This window comes from Peromyscus californicus, unplaced genomic scaffold, assembly GCF_007827085.1.
Source record: "Peromyscus californicus insignis strain IS unplaced genomic scaffold, ASM782708v3 Scaffold_8__1_contigs__length_139910024, whole genome shotgun sequence".
In the NCBI taxonomy this organism is placed as follows: domain Eukaryota; kingdom Metazoa; phylum Chordata; class Mammalia; order Rodentia; family Cricetidae; genus Peromyscus; species Peromyscus californicus.
Window position 1 is genome coordinate 4,311,979 of NW_026294606.1, and position 13,253 is coordinate 4,325,231.

Sequence of the window (13,253 nt, forward strand, 5' to 3'; positions counted from 1 at the left end):
AGCCACTTTCAAGGACTAGCAGTAATAACAGTCCACATGCAAGTCTCCTGATTTAAGGTAAATTCCACAAGGAGACACCACCCAGGTGGGCGCCCAACTTCCAAGGGACTAACAATGATAACAGCCCACATGTAAGTCTCCTGACTTAAGGTAAATTCGACAAGGAGACACCACCTAGGAGAGGTGGGCGTTAAGTAATAGCTTTACACAATTTAGCTCGGACCCTCCCTTTATATACCGGGACTTCCAGGGCACAAGGCAGAGAAGAGAAAAGAGAATGGAAGAACTAGATGGGTAAGAACTTGAGAGGAACAAACTGAGATGGGGAAGAACTAGATTGAAGGGCTAAAAGAGAGGACTAGAGGAACAAGATGGAAGATTAGGAAGAGCCAGATGAGGAAGAGCAAGATGAGGAAGAGCCAGATGAGGAAGAACAAGATGAGGAAAAAACAGATGAGAGAGAAGGAGACGGGAGAGGAGCTGATAGGGGAAAGAACTAGATAGATGAGAACCTAGAAGGGACAGAACTAGATGAAGGAATTAAGATAGAACCTAGAGGGGACAGTAGATAAATATAGAGAAATCAGGCAAGAAAGGAGCTAGACATGAGAGCAGAATAGAAGCTGTGTAGAGAGAGAACTATCACAGAATAATAAAGTGTATGAACCAAGAAGTTTCATATACATAGATTCATTTCTTTTTATCAAAGATTAATTATCAGCTGGTTGTAGATTCTTCCAGGACCCTGGGAGGGGACTGTCGAGGGGCTGGACCCCCCATAGTCCCCAACCCTGCTGCTCCCCTCTTCCCTCTCTTCTTTCCTCACACCATATTCCTCAGGGGACTTTCTGTTTGCTCTGTCATCAACCCGGTCCCCTTGCTGTTTGGAGAGCTTGATTTGGACCTCAGCAGTTCCAGTGCCACATGGTGCCTGGAGTTTGGCTTTTGCTCAGCCATTAACTGTCTCAGGACAGTAATGTCCTCATACAGATGTTAAGTACAGAATGGCCATCTCTTCCATTAACACAGGCCCATGACTTGAAGTTCTTTTTTGTGTGAACCAGCCTGCAATGTCTTTAATAAAAGGCACAGAATCAAATCAGAAAACTGATTGACTCTTCATAAATTATCCTCAGTTGGCCAAAAGACATGCACACATGCCTGTGTGCGGAACAGAACTACTCAGTGCGTACTAACCTTCACTAACCAGGAAGAAAAAGTGGACTTAGTCCCAAGAATACAGGACAGTTATAAACGTTCAATTTATATTTAGGTTTGTGATTTAAATTTGGCTTCACGTGAATAGGCTCACAAGAGAGTCAGATCCAAGATACTCCAGGAGACAGACTAGGATGAGTGTGGCCAGGATACAATCCAGTGAAAGGTTTGGGTGCAGAAAGTACTGGGCCACTTGAATTAGGGAATGTGGGTGTCCTAGTTAGGGTTTCTATTGCTGTGAAAAAACACCATGACTGTGGCAACTCTTAAAAAGAAAAGGTTTAACTGGGGTGGCTGGCTTACAGTTTCAGAGGTTCAGTCCTTTATGATCATGATGGCAGCATGGCAGCGTGCAGGCTGATGTGCTGCTGGAGCTGAGAGTGTTACTGTCCCACCTGCTTAGTCCCAAATGCCCAGCAGCTGCTCCCCAAATGCCTAGCCGATAGTTCAGGCTTGTTATTAACTAACTCTTACAACTTAAATTAACCCATTTCTATTCATCTGTGTATCAGCACACGGCCACGGCTTTACCTGTCCTCCAGCGTGTCTTGCTCCCTAGGCAGCTGCCTGGCATCTCTCCTGATGCTGCTTTTTCCGATTGTTCTCAGTTTGGCTTTCCTGCCTAACTTCCTGCCCAGCTACCGGCATGTCAGCTTTTATTAACCAGTGAGAGTAATTCATATTCATAGTGTAGAAAAGGATTGTTCCACAGCTCTGTCACACTGAGTGAAGCTTGAGAAAAGAGACCTCAAAGCCCACCCACACAGTGACACACTTCCTCCAACAAGGCCACACCTCCTACTAGTGCCACTCCCTTTGGGGGCCATTCTCTTTCAAACAACCACATTCCACTCCCTGGCCCCCAAAGGCTTATAGACATATCATAGTACAAAAAGGCATTCAGTCCAACTTCCAAAATTCCCATAGTCTATAACAGTCTCAAATTGTTTAAAGTCCAGAGTCCAAAGTCTCTTCTGTGATGCATGGCAATCTCTTAACTGTAATCCCCCTATAAAAATCAAAATAAAAAAGCAGATCACATACTTCCAACATATAATGGCACAGAATATACATTGCCATTCCAAAATGTAGGGAAGGGAGTATAGTGAGGAAATACTGGACCAAAATAAGACAGAAAACCAGCTGGGCAAACTCCAAGCTCTACACGGCAACGCTCTTCAGCTCTCCAATTCTGTGCAGCTTTGTTGACTGCAACACACTTCTTTTTCTTGGGCTGGTTCTACTCCCTGCTAGCAACTCTCCTCACAATTCTGGCATCTCTAACATCTTGGATTCTCCAAGGCAATCCAGGCTTCAACTTCACAGCTTCACGAAATGGCCTCCCTAGGCTTCCATTCAGGGATAACTCTGACACATGCCTGGCCTCAGTGGCTTTCTTTAGGCACTGAGGCAATTTCCATAACTCTTTTCTTCTATCCTTAGCTCTAAATCCAGAACCATGTGGCCGAAGCTGCCAAGTTCTGCTGCTTGCTGGAGCTGGAACACGGTCCTCTTGTTCAACTACATCTTCACCAACTTTCTGTCTTTCACTGCCTAAGCTTGGCTGTCCTGAAACTCGCTCTGTAGACCAAAGTGACCTCAAACTCAGAGATCTGCCAGCCTCTGCCTCCCGATCACTGTGCCTGCCTTGTGTCACATGCACTTTACAAAGAGTCTTGATGTAGACATGTCCAGTCTTTATTTAGCTTCCTTTGTTCCTCAGAGAGATTTATGTATACTTTATCATGTTCATGGGATGGAGTTAATTGTCACCAGAAAAGTTTTCATCAAATTGTGCTAAATTTTAAATATGGCTAAAATAGCCAAGTGGTGGTGGCACACACCTTTAATCTCAGCACTTGGGAGGCAGAGGCAGGCAGATCTCTGTGAGTTTGAAGCCAGCCTGGTCTACAAAGTGAGTTCCAAGACAGCCAGGGCTACATAGAGAAAACCTGTCTCTAAAAATATATATATATATATATGCCTAAAAAAAACCCTTGGGGTCAGGTGCCAGAAGTTTGAACCAATACCAGCTATTTAGTTGTGTTGAAATGAACTGTTTTCTTGCCTCCCATGTATTTTTATTCTGTTGGCTTTAGTGGTCACAGAGACCTCCGCAAATTGGTAATAGGATAAGCTTACAGTCAAGTGCCCAACTAGAGTGAATTGTGGAATAGTGCAGCCTTACAGGCTAGCGAGAGGAAGATAAGGGCCAGTGGGTTTGCAGGGAAGGCTGGCTGGCCTAGCAAACTGGTGGGTCACAGAGTAAGAAATGCTGGTTATACTAGTGTGTTGAGGACCCAGGGCAGGCTTCATAAACAAGGCTGGGGTGGGGGCTATGTCACATTGGGATTATCATGAGCTTGGGAACAAGGCACTTCTGAGTACAGGAGACTACCCTGCTGAGAGACATTGGATTACAGAAACTGTTAAATTAAACCAACTTATATATTTTTTAAAATGTCTTAACTTCAAAATGTAAGTCAAAAAATGTGTTATGTTGGGGAAGAGGTTATGCTTCTATTTCCACAGGAAATGAGAGGCTGTGGATTCATTCCAGGTTGATATGGATAAGGTTTGATCAGGGAAGACCCCCTGAAAATCCTGTCTACAGACATAAAGAGATAAACCTAGAAAAACTACAAAACACGTAATGTATATTTTACCTGCTCAAACATAAAACAAAATATCATCTTTGGCTGACTTGTGTACAACACACAGTCTATATTTGTATTAATACAGACATGTATGTTACCTTTAAAAGTTTATGTATTTTCAGAATAAGGGGTCCAGACACCAATGAAAATGGATGGCCCAGGTGACCCAGCATCTCAAATTGCCTCTGTTACAATCTCCTCAGAATACTGCATCCAAAACAGCTTTAAGGCTGCTGGCTGAGATGAGCCAACCTCACAACCTACTCCAGTCAAGACTTAGCAATTATCCTGATTGTCTCAAGGTTCTGCCAATGATACCAATGCTCAAAGACAACAGGAAGTAGTCTAGAGAATGATGCCCACATTTCCAAGAGATGGGCTATGGGTGAGTTTTAGTTATTCAATTGATTACGGATATTTGTCATTATAAAGGGGGTTGGTTACAAATTGTTACTAGTCATAGTCAAAAAAGGTAAACAAAAGAGTTAAATTTAAAGATCTCTTTCTAAAGGAAAAAGGAGGATATGATATAGAAATGATAGAAAAAAAGGTAGATATTGAATCTACTTTAATCCAAACAACAACTATTAATCTCAAAATATTTTACATTGGTATGGAATTTGGTTTATTGATACAAATTTAAGGTTATTTTGTTATATTTTATGTATTTTTCTACTCTTCCTTGGGGTATTGTGCTTATGCAACTCATTTAAAAATGTAATGTTTACAGAGCCAGGCGGATCTCTGTGAGTTCGAGGCCAGCCTGGGCTACCAAGTGAGTTCCAGGAAAGGCGCAAAGCTACACAGAGAAACCCTGTCTCGAAAAACCAAAAAAAAAAAAAAAAAAAAGTAATGTTTAATTAAAAATATAGGTTAGTAGCTAGTCATCTATATAATCAAACTTGTAGTCATATTAGGTATGTTTTCAAGGTTAAACAGATATATTTAGATAGATGGTCTTCAAACACTTCAAAGACCTACAGAATATGGCATTTAAGATGTTTTAATAACCTAAAGCTTTTCATGACAGTGAGACATGTCTGCTCCTGGCAGCACCAATTTACTTCAAAAGAAGATGATGGGCACTGAAGAACCTCCACATGGAGTTTGCTTTTTTTTATGGTAAAAGCTAGCCATTTAGATTTAAAAAAACTGCCCTTGCCTCAATTGCTGACAGTATACTACCCAAACTGGTCCAGCAGGATGCAAGAACTGCCAAACTTTGCCAAGACAAGGTAGGGGAAGTCCTTCAAAATTCCCTGCTTCTCAAAAATGTCTGTCAGATGTACTAGGCCTGTAGGCCAAAGTTGGTTGCCCCAACATTACAGAAGAACTTTGGGTGACTGTCCAAGCAGCCAGATGTCCCTGTTATTAGGTAGCATTTCACCCTTCTGGGGTCTTTGACAAAGTTAAAGACTAAATAGCTAAACTTACAGTTTTCATTAGTTATGATAAAAGGTAAATTAGACATAAAACTTTAGACTCACAAAGATAAGATAGATAATAGAGTACTTTCTTAATTTTTCCAAATATAAATGGACTGGATATTCTAACTGTAATTCTTACTTGGTAACTATTACTGTTGTATATAATTTTACCATGTTAAAGTTAAAACCTTCCTTTTTTTAAAAAAAGGGGGGAGGATGCTGTGTAACAATCATTTTATACTGTAAATATGTATTACTCTTATTGGTTAATAAAGACCTGAGTGGCCCATAACTGGCCAGAAAGGGATTGGATGGGAGAACCAGACTAAGAGAATGCCGGCAAGAAGACCAGCAGAGTGATGGGAGATGAGAGGAGACGCCATGGGAGAGCGGGATGGGAAATACAGATGTGAGGTAAACAAGCCTGAGGGCCCAGAGGCATATAGCATTACTGCATCACAAAAGAGGTGGGAAATAAGGAAACAAACAAAAGATCCCAAATTGAACAAGCCATAAATCCTTTGTAGAGCAAATGTAGGTGAGGGCGGGTCATGCAACCCTGTTTATTTAACCCTGAGAAGAACGCTGCTTGGATAACACATGACAGGCTCTGCAGTTTGGGACATTACCAGGTGATTACGTAGAGTGGACAATGGTAACCAGTGAGGGTCCTCAACAGCTTCTAAGGCTTTGACACTCCTGGGTCCCATTCTGTCACCAAGGACCCTGGGAATCAACCTCACAGCTTACTATCAGCCAGTCCTGTCTGAGTGAATCACGAAACTCCTGTGCAATTGCTGACATGGTCAAGGAGAGTATCATAGGTAGAGTAGGAAAAAGTCAGTGTCGAAAATAATGTAACTGAAGATAAGGAGTAAGATCGACTCTTCTTGGACATGAAAACAGTACCCTGATTTGTCAAAGGGTATACTAGACCATAATCAGTCTTAATGCAATTAAATGTTCACTAACTGCAGGAAAATACATAGTATACAGTTATATCCAAGAAGACATGATTCAATAAAACACATTTAATATTTGTATCTGTTTTGTGATTTGACTCTGTCCCTCTGACGAAAGACATTCAAGGCAGACTCAGATGAGAACATTTCCTAGTTGACATTCACAAGGATAAATAAATACAACAGGCAGAGAGGAAAACAGTTCTGCAGAGGACACACATATGAGAACATCTGAGACCACACCATGTGGCACTGGAACTGCTGAGGTCCAAATCAAGCTCTCCAAACAGCAAGGGGACCGGGTTGATGACGGAGCAAACAGAAAGTCCCCTGAGGAACATGGTGTGAGGAAAGAAGAGAGGGAAGAGGGGAGCAGCAGGGATGGGCAGAGGGCTCTGAAGAGCTGCCTCCCTCAGAAACCCTTGTGACTCTCTCCTGCTCTGTGATGCAGGCTTGGGACTCTAGTCAAGCCCATGAACCCTCAGAACCAGTCACCTTAGGCAGCCATGCCGTTTACACTATGGAGAAACTTTCTCTCATCTCTGAATGGCCTCACTGAGGCATGGCTGACCTTTGGGTTCAGCTTCCTATCATACTAAGACCTCAACTTCACCCTTACTGAGTGGGCTGGGGGCTTGCTGCTTCTGTACATTTGCTACCTGATATTGAAACTGGTTTTACCATCATTGTGGAAAAAGAAATACAGCCAAAAGGTAAGGAAGCATGGTGAGTTCCCAAGAGAGTCTTCCTTGTGAGCTGCACTTCTGTCCTCTGGCTATGGGATGAGCTTGGCTGTCAGAGGGATATCTGAGATGGAACACTGAGAAGAGAGGAGGGGAGGGTAGGAGAGGGGAGGAGAGGGGGAGCAGAGTGGGGGAGAGGGGAGGGGAGGAGGAGAAGAGGAGGGGGGGGAGGAGAGAGGGAAGAGGGAGGAGGGGGAGGGAGGGAGGGGGAGGAGAGAGGGAAGGAGGAGGAGGAGAGAGGTGGGAGGGAAGAGGAGGAGGAAGGGGCAGGGGGAGGAGAGAGGGAGAGGAGAGGGGAGGGTGAGAGGAAGGGAAGGGGAGGAGGGCGAGAGGAGGGGGAGGACAAGGGGGAACTGAGGAAGGGGAGGAGGGGGAGGAGAGGGAAAGAGAGGAGGGGGGAGGAAAGCAGGGAAGGGGAGGAGCGGAGAGGGGACGGTGTGGGAGGAGAAGAGACCACTGTTCTAGTAGGCACGAGACGGATTCAGGGAGGACTCAGGTCTCTGGTGCCACAGCACACCTTCCTCTCTCTGTGTGTGGCTGAAGTTTCCAGGACAAAGTCTGAAACTGGCCCTAGTGGCTTGGCTACAGTCTTGTGCTCTCCTGACCACTTGATCCCATAATCCATTCCCACATCATATGTCCCCTCAACCACCCTTCTTCCGTGATGAACTGGCCAGGACCACAGTGCTGAATGTTGGCGAAGTCTCTGAAGAGAGCATGGACCCAAGTTCTTTGACCCTACGACTCAAAACCCCTTAGGAGGAGCACAGATGTGAACTCTGTCCTCGAGAGAGAACACCAACATTGTCCTTTAGTTTTCCCAAAGGAGGAGAGTGAAGAACAACTGGTCACCTTCACGGTTAATATTAAAACAAGCTCTCTTCAGGCAGACCTCTAGGGTGTGCCTGAGCAATGGAGTTCTGAAACAGCTTAGGAAGGGCAGCAAAACCAGTAAGTCCCGCGTGCTTATTCTACCCTTGTTGTTAACAGCTGCAGGAGAAAGCCAAGGAAACCAGGGGATCACTTAAAGGTAGGTGTCTGCCTTTGACCTTATCTTCCCAGGCTCCCCATCGTGTCCTTCCCGTAAAGGTACAGGTCTAGGATCTGTAGGATGTCACTTGCTGTACACAGTCCCTTAGTCAGGAAAGAGAGACTCATGAAGACGGTCAGTCCCCAGACACTTCTGAGTCTCCCCACTCCGTTCCTTCATGGCCTAGTGATGCCGTGACAGTCGTGTGCAGTGGGCACAGCCCCTTGGGGCTCCTGTGAGATGTGGGGGAGGGAGGACTGGCTGCTTTGGAGCACAGGTCATGTTTCCTGGCCTTGTGTCCAGTGCTTCATTCCTGGGAGCTCAGACAGCTGTGAGGAAACCACTGACCAGTGTTTCCTGCAGTGGTTTTGAGCATCACTTGGGGGCAACACAGGTGGAGGGATTAGCAGATGAAGCTGCGCAGTGGTGTGAACGTTCTGAGTGTTCTCATGGACCACTCGTCATATCTACAGGTTCTCTTAAGTGCTTTTCTGTTCTTTCTTTTTTAAAGTGTTATATATTTATTATATGTCCAGGGTGCATTGTCTGAATGTGTATCTGTGCACCCTTATGCATGCCTGGTGCCTGCAGAGGTCAGAAAAGTGTACCATCTGGTCTGTAATTGGCCCTGCAGATGGTTGTGAGCAGCCATGTGGGTGCTGAGAACTGAAACCTGGGTTCTCTAGAAGAAATCTAATGCTTTCAGCCCCGAGCCATCTCTCCAGCCCCTTGAGTGTTTTTCTCTAAAGTATTCCTGTGTGACCCTTCTGTTTCTACTTTCCTTCTGTAGTAGGCATGATACTTGCTTTTCCTGGTGGGAGAACTGGCCAGGGAGACACTGAGGAAGGACTGCAGACAATCCTACAATGATGATTTGTTCCGCTCACCTCATGTCCTGGGCCCTTTCCCAGGTCTCCACCCTGGCCAGCAGGCTTTTCTTTTCACATGCGAGGCCTGGCCTAATGCTCTGAACTTTTGTCTCCTTACAATCCCGCCAGGCAAACCATATGATCCCACAGGCTTTCAGCAACTGGCTATGTCCAGATTTCCTCTGCAATGTCTGTAGCAAAGTCTCAGGTCAGCTGCCCTGCTCTCTCAGGCTGCCCTGAAAGATGGTACTGCCTTGGTGACCCAGTTCCCTTCTACAGCTTTTGTGACAGAACCCCTGTCTACTCCGTCCTGTCATTTCCCAGCAGTACCTCCGGTTCCAGAAGCACCACTCCAACCTTCAGCATCCCCTCCCCCATCTAACCAAACCCAAGCCTCGGGATGGCTTACCTTCTTCTACACCGCTCGACGCTTCTCTGTCACCACAAGCTAATGCTCCCTAAAACCCTGCAGTGTTATTGAACCACATCCCATGCAAACCACTTGCTTCTCTTCCACCCTCCACTTCCACCTGAGTAGCACAGTTAGTTCTCCACCTAGAAGCTTCCCTGTCTCTGGTGGAGAGCCCTAGGGAACCTTCCTCTAGTCCCAACAGCCAAAGGCACTGTCTATAAAGGATAGACTCTGTCAGCATCATCCCAGCCCTGGTCCTTGACTAAGTTGGAACATTCTATTAACCAACAGCCTCTACAACCGAAGGCTCCCCAGGCCTCATATCAGTGACTTACAAAGGCCCACACTGTAAATCCCAGAAATCGTTCATCTCCCAACCCTGATGTCTTGGCAATCTTCAAGAGGCAAGAGAAAAGGGAGACTGATTTCACTGCCTCTGAACGTAAGAAAGAGAAAACAGAATCTTTTTCAATGCCACTAAACACTAAAAGGAAAGTCTCAGCATCAATAGCTGGTCCAAAAAACTTGGAAGTCTCCCTTTCTTAGGGTAATGGAAAAGGCAATCCAAAGGGACCCTCACCTACACCAGCAGCCCTCTCATCCCAAGACCTCTGAAGACCAGTTACATATTAAGGACACTAAGCTCTTCTTGGGTCTCTCTTCTCTACACAGTGAGTCCCTGAAAAAGTGAGGCCAAAACCTCGGGTAATAGTTACTCAGTATATGCCCATTTCAATAGAATAGCTAAAAACTTCCACAGACAATAAATCTCCTGCCCTTACTCACCCCATACCTCTGTCCTTGCCTGAGAGTGAGCAACAGGTCTGGCTGCAAACATTTCCCCAATCTTAGACAAAGCCTGACTCTCATGGTGAGTCTGAGGCCAAGCCTCAGCATCTAATCCAAGTCCTGCCACCATCTCCTCTATCCCACCTGAGCATCTGTGGGAGAATTTTCATAGATCCCAGGATGAGGCACAGCCTCTCGGCCTGTCTGAAATTCCCCAAAAGGAACACAACCTATTACAAAAAGCACTGGAAAGTTTGTTGTTTTACCTACTGTGATCCAAAGGTCCCAAGAAGTCTTCTGTCCCCCCACCTCCTAAGGTCTCCTCCATTAGAAAGTCATTTCAAGGCTGTGCTCCAAGTCCATCCTTCCAGCAAACTTCCCCCTCACTGGAGAAGTCTGGAGGGAACTAGAGCATCACACTTGAAAGAGACTCATCCCACAGCTCTGGGGCTGCCACACAGGATCTGGGAGTCCCTGTCACTCATGAGTCCTCAGTCAGAGCCTCCTGAGTTCCCTGAGCCACGGAGCAGCCGTGGGAATCTCATGGATCTTTCTCTACAAGCACAATGTTGGCAGAAACCCATTAACTTCAAGCTCAGCCAATCTGAAAGCTCCCATAAAAACCATGGAGAGTCACACTCTAAAGGAGAAAGACATCCAAGTTCAGACACCTGGTCCGGGGAGTAGACCAAAAGCTCATCTCCAGAGAGACTCCAATGAGGCTACAAAAAGCAGTTGCACACTGATTCTGAGACAGAACTAGAACTTCAGCCAGGGAATCTGTCTGGAAAGTTTTCAAAGGCTTCATGGGTCAAACAGTGCCAGAAAGAATGTGAAACTTTCCTGCAGAATATCTGAACAGGAAAACGAAAGAAATCCGAGAGAGTCAGATCCCTAGCACTGTGGTGAGATCATGGCATTTCTGTCAACTTGGCACAGCCTCCACCTGAGACGCCCCCCCAGACAAGTGAAAAGATCTGGCACCATTGACAGGTGAGGAAGACCCACTGGGAAAACACCAGCGTAGTTTGTCACTAGTCCTAGCAAAGAAAAGATGCTGGAGGAACACATTAAAACCTTTGGCAGGAGGATGACATTTGGTCTTCCCCAAAGAGTGGAGGAGTCCTTGAGTCCTATGCGACTAAAGTGGAGCCATCTCATTTTTTCTCTAAGTTCCACGTTCCCCCCCACACCGTTTCTGGAGTGGATTCTGGCCAGTCCTCCAGGTTCCTGCCAAGAAACCCCAGTGGAGACCGACTGGGACAATGAATTTCATGCCCATCCAAGAAGTGCCTCTCCCTGCTTCCTCGCCTGGTGAGGCAGATGCGGCCAACCTCTGAGAACAAGAAGGTGTTTGTAGACAAAGACCTTAGCATAGCTCAAAGAGGCAGAGCACCGATCCAGCCCTGGACACCCAGTATGGTAGACAAAGGCACGCCTGCCACCGTCTGGATCAGACACTAGACTCAGCCCAGAGCTTGCCCATGAGACCAGATGGGCCAACAGATGAGACACTGGCTTCCAGCACCAACACACAGGGGCCTCAGGGGGCAAGGATGGGCTGGGGAGGGGGCTCCATGGCTGAGGGGTCCACAGAGCTACTCAAGGAAGAGGAACTCCCTGGTTCTTCACCCACAGTCCACTAAGATCTTGACAGCCACCCAAGGCACCTACCCCCCAGGGAGCCATGGGACTCCATGTCAGTCCCTGCAGGGAACAGTTCCCTACAACCCTGAGACATCTGACTGTAAAAGTCAGGTGCCCAGAGGAGTCGTGTTGCCCTCAGTGAGTGGGCAACCCCTCCAGGTGGCACAGGCCTGCCTGAGGTGCCCTCAGCCTCAAAAGAAATGACATCCAAATGCCAGGGGCCCCTCCAGTGGGGACATGGCAGCTTCTCAGTACTGCAGGTGCACTTGTCCACTGTGGGAGTCAGCGTGGGAGCCAGGGCAGGGTCCCTGGTTCCCTGCACATGTCCTCAGGCAAGTGCGCAGAACAAGGAGTGTCCCCCAGCTGCCAAGGGAGTGTCCCCACTGCAGCTGAGGCAGGAAAACTTGGTGGAGGGGATGCAGGCTTAGGGGACATCCCAAGCCAGAGGGAAGGAGTACTCTGTTCAGGGCAGGGCACCAGAGGAAACACGTGGACACACATCTTCACCAGCGCTGTCACCTAAGGCGCAGCCTCCGGAAAATCAGTTCACCAACCAGGTGAAGTGCTTCGTGCAGTGGATGTCCCCTGGGAGAAAACACAAAGGGGAGGAAAGGTCCCTGGCCAAAGGCAGCTCCCCCATCCACCATCTGTGAGGGCACAAGCCTCATCAAAGGAGCTATGATTTCTTGTGGGAACCCTGAAGCTCAGAAGTGGTGTGAGAAACCCCGGGGCTGTCCTCAGGAAGCAACTAGGGCACAGGCTTGGGGCAGTCATTCCCCTGTCCCCAGGCACCTGTGCCTCACCTCATGGGGCCTGAAGGAACTCAGCAGGAGGTACAACCACAGTCTCAGGCAGAGCCTGTCCAGAGGCATCACTCCTGCTGGCCAAGCTGCCTGCTCTCAAGTGCGAGGGGCAGAGTCCTGCAGCCCAGGACAAGGGCAGACAGCCCCTGAGAGGTGTGGCACTGCAGGGAAAGCTGAGACAGTGGAGACTTCCCTCATGGATGCTTCGCAGGGAACCCGAGTCCTGCCAAAGTCCTGTCCTGTAGGCGCCAAGCTGACCAGAGTATCTCGGCTGCCCTTCTCTGTGTTGAAGGCAGTGTTGGGAAGTTTGTTTCTATTACCAAAAGAAAATGCCTATCCAGATTTCCTGGGAATATGTTTCTACTCAACAGTCATTTTCTTCTTTTGCTAACAGTATAATTTTCTCCAATACATATTCTGAAAATGTGGCTTTTTTCCCCATGTGTGGCATGGATTTAGATAACACAGGGCTTCTGCTTAGGGAAAACGGGACACTCAGGTCATTCAGCGTTATTGACTCTGTGAATATTCTACAGGATCTCTCTCTTCCCATTGCTCTTTACTAAAAGGGGGATCGGATATAGCCCCTAAGAACTTTGTTCCTAGTGTTTCGTGATGGTAGACACTCCCTACATCTTACTGTATCCTCCATACTGTGTGACAGCCCACACCTTCCTTCTACTGCTCCAGATTCTT

At 46.9% G+C, this 13,253-nt stretch overlaps 1 pseudogene; it reads left to right on the forward strand.

Moving 5' to 3' along the window:
• Positions 1–5,683: 5,683 nt before the first annotated feature.
• LOC128103716 (spermatogenesis-associated protein 31D1-like) lies at positions 5,684–12,948 on the forward strand (annotated as a pseudogene).
• The last annotated feature ends 305 nt before the right edge of the window (positions 12,949–13,253 follow it).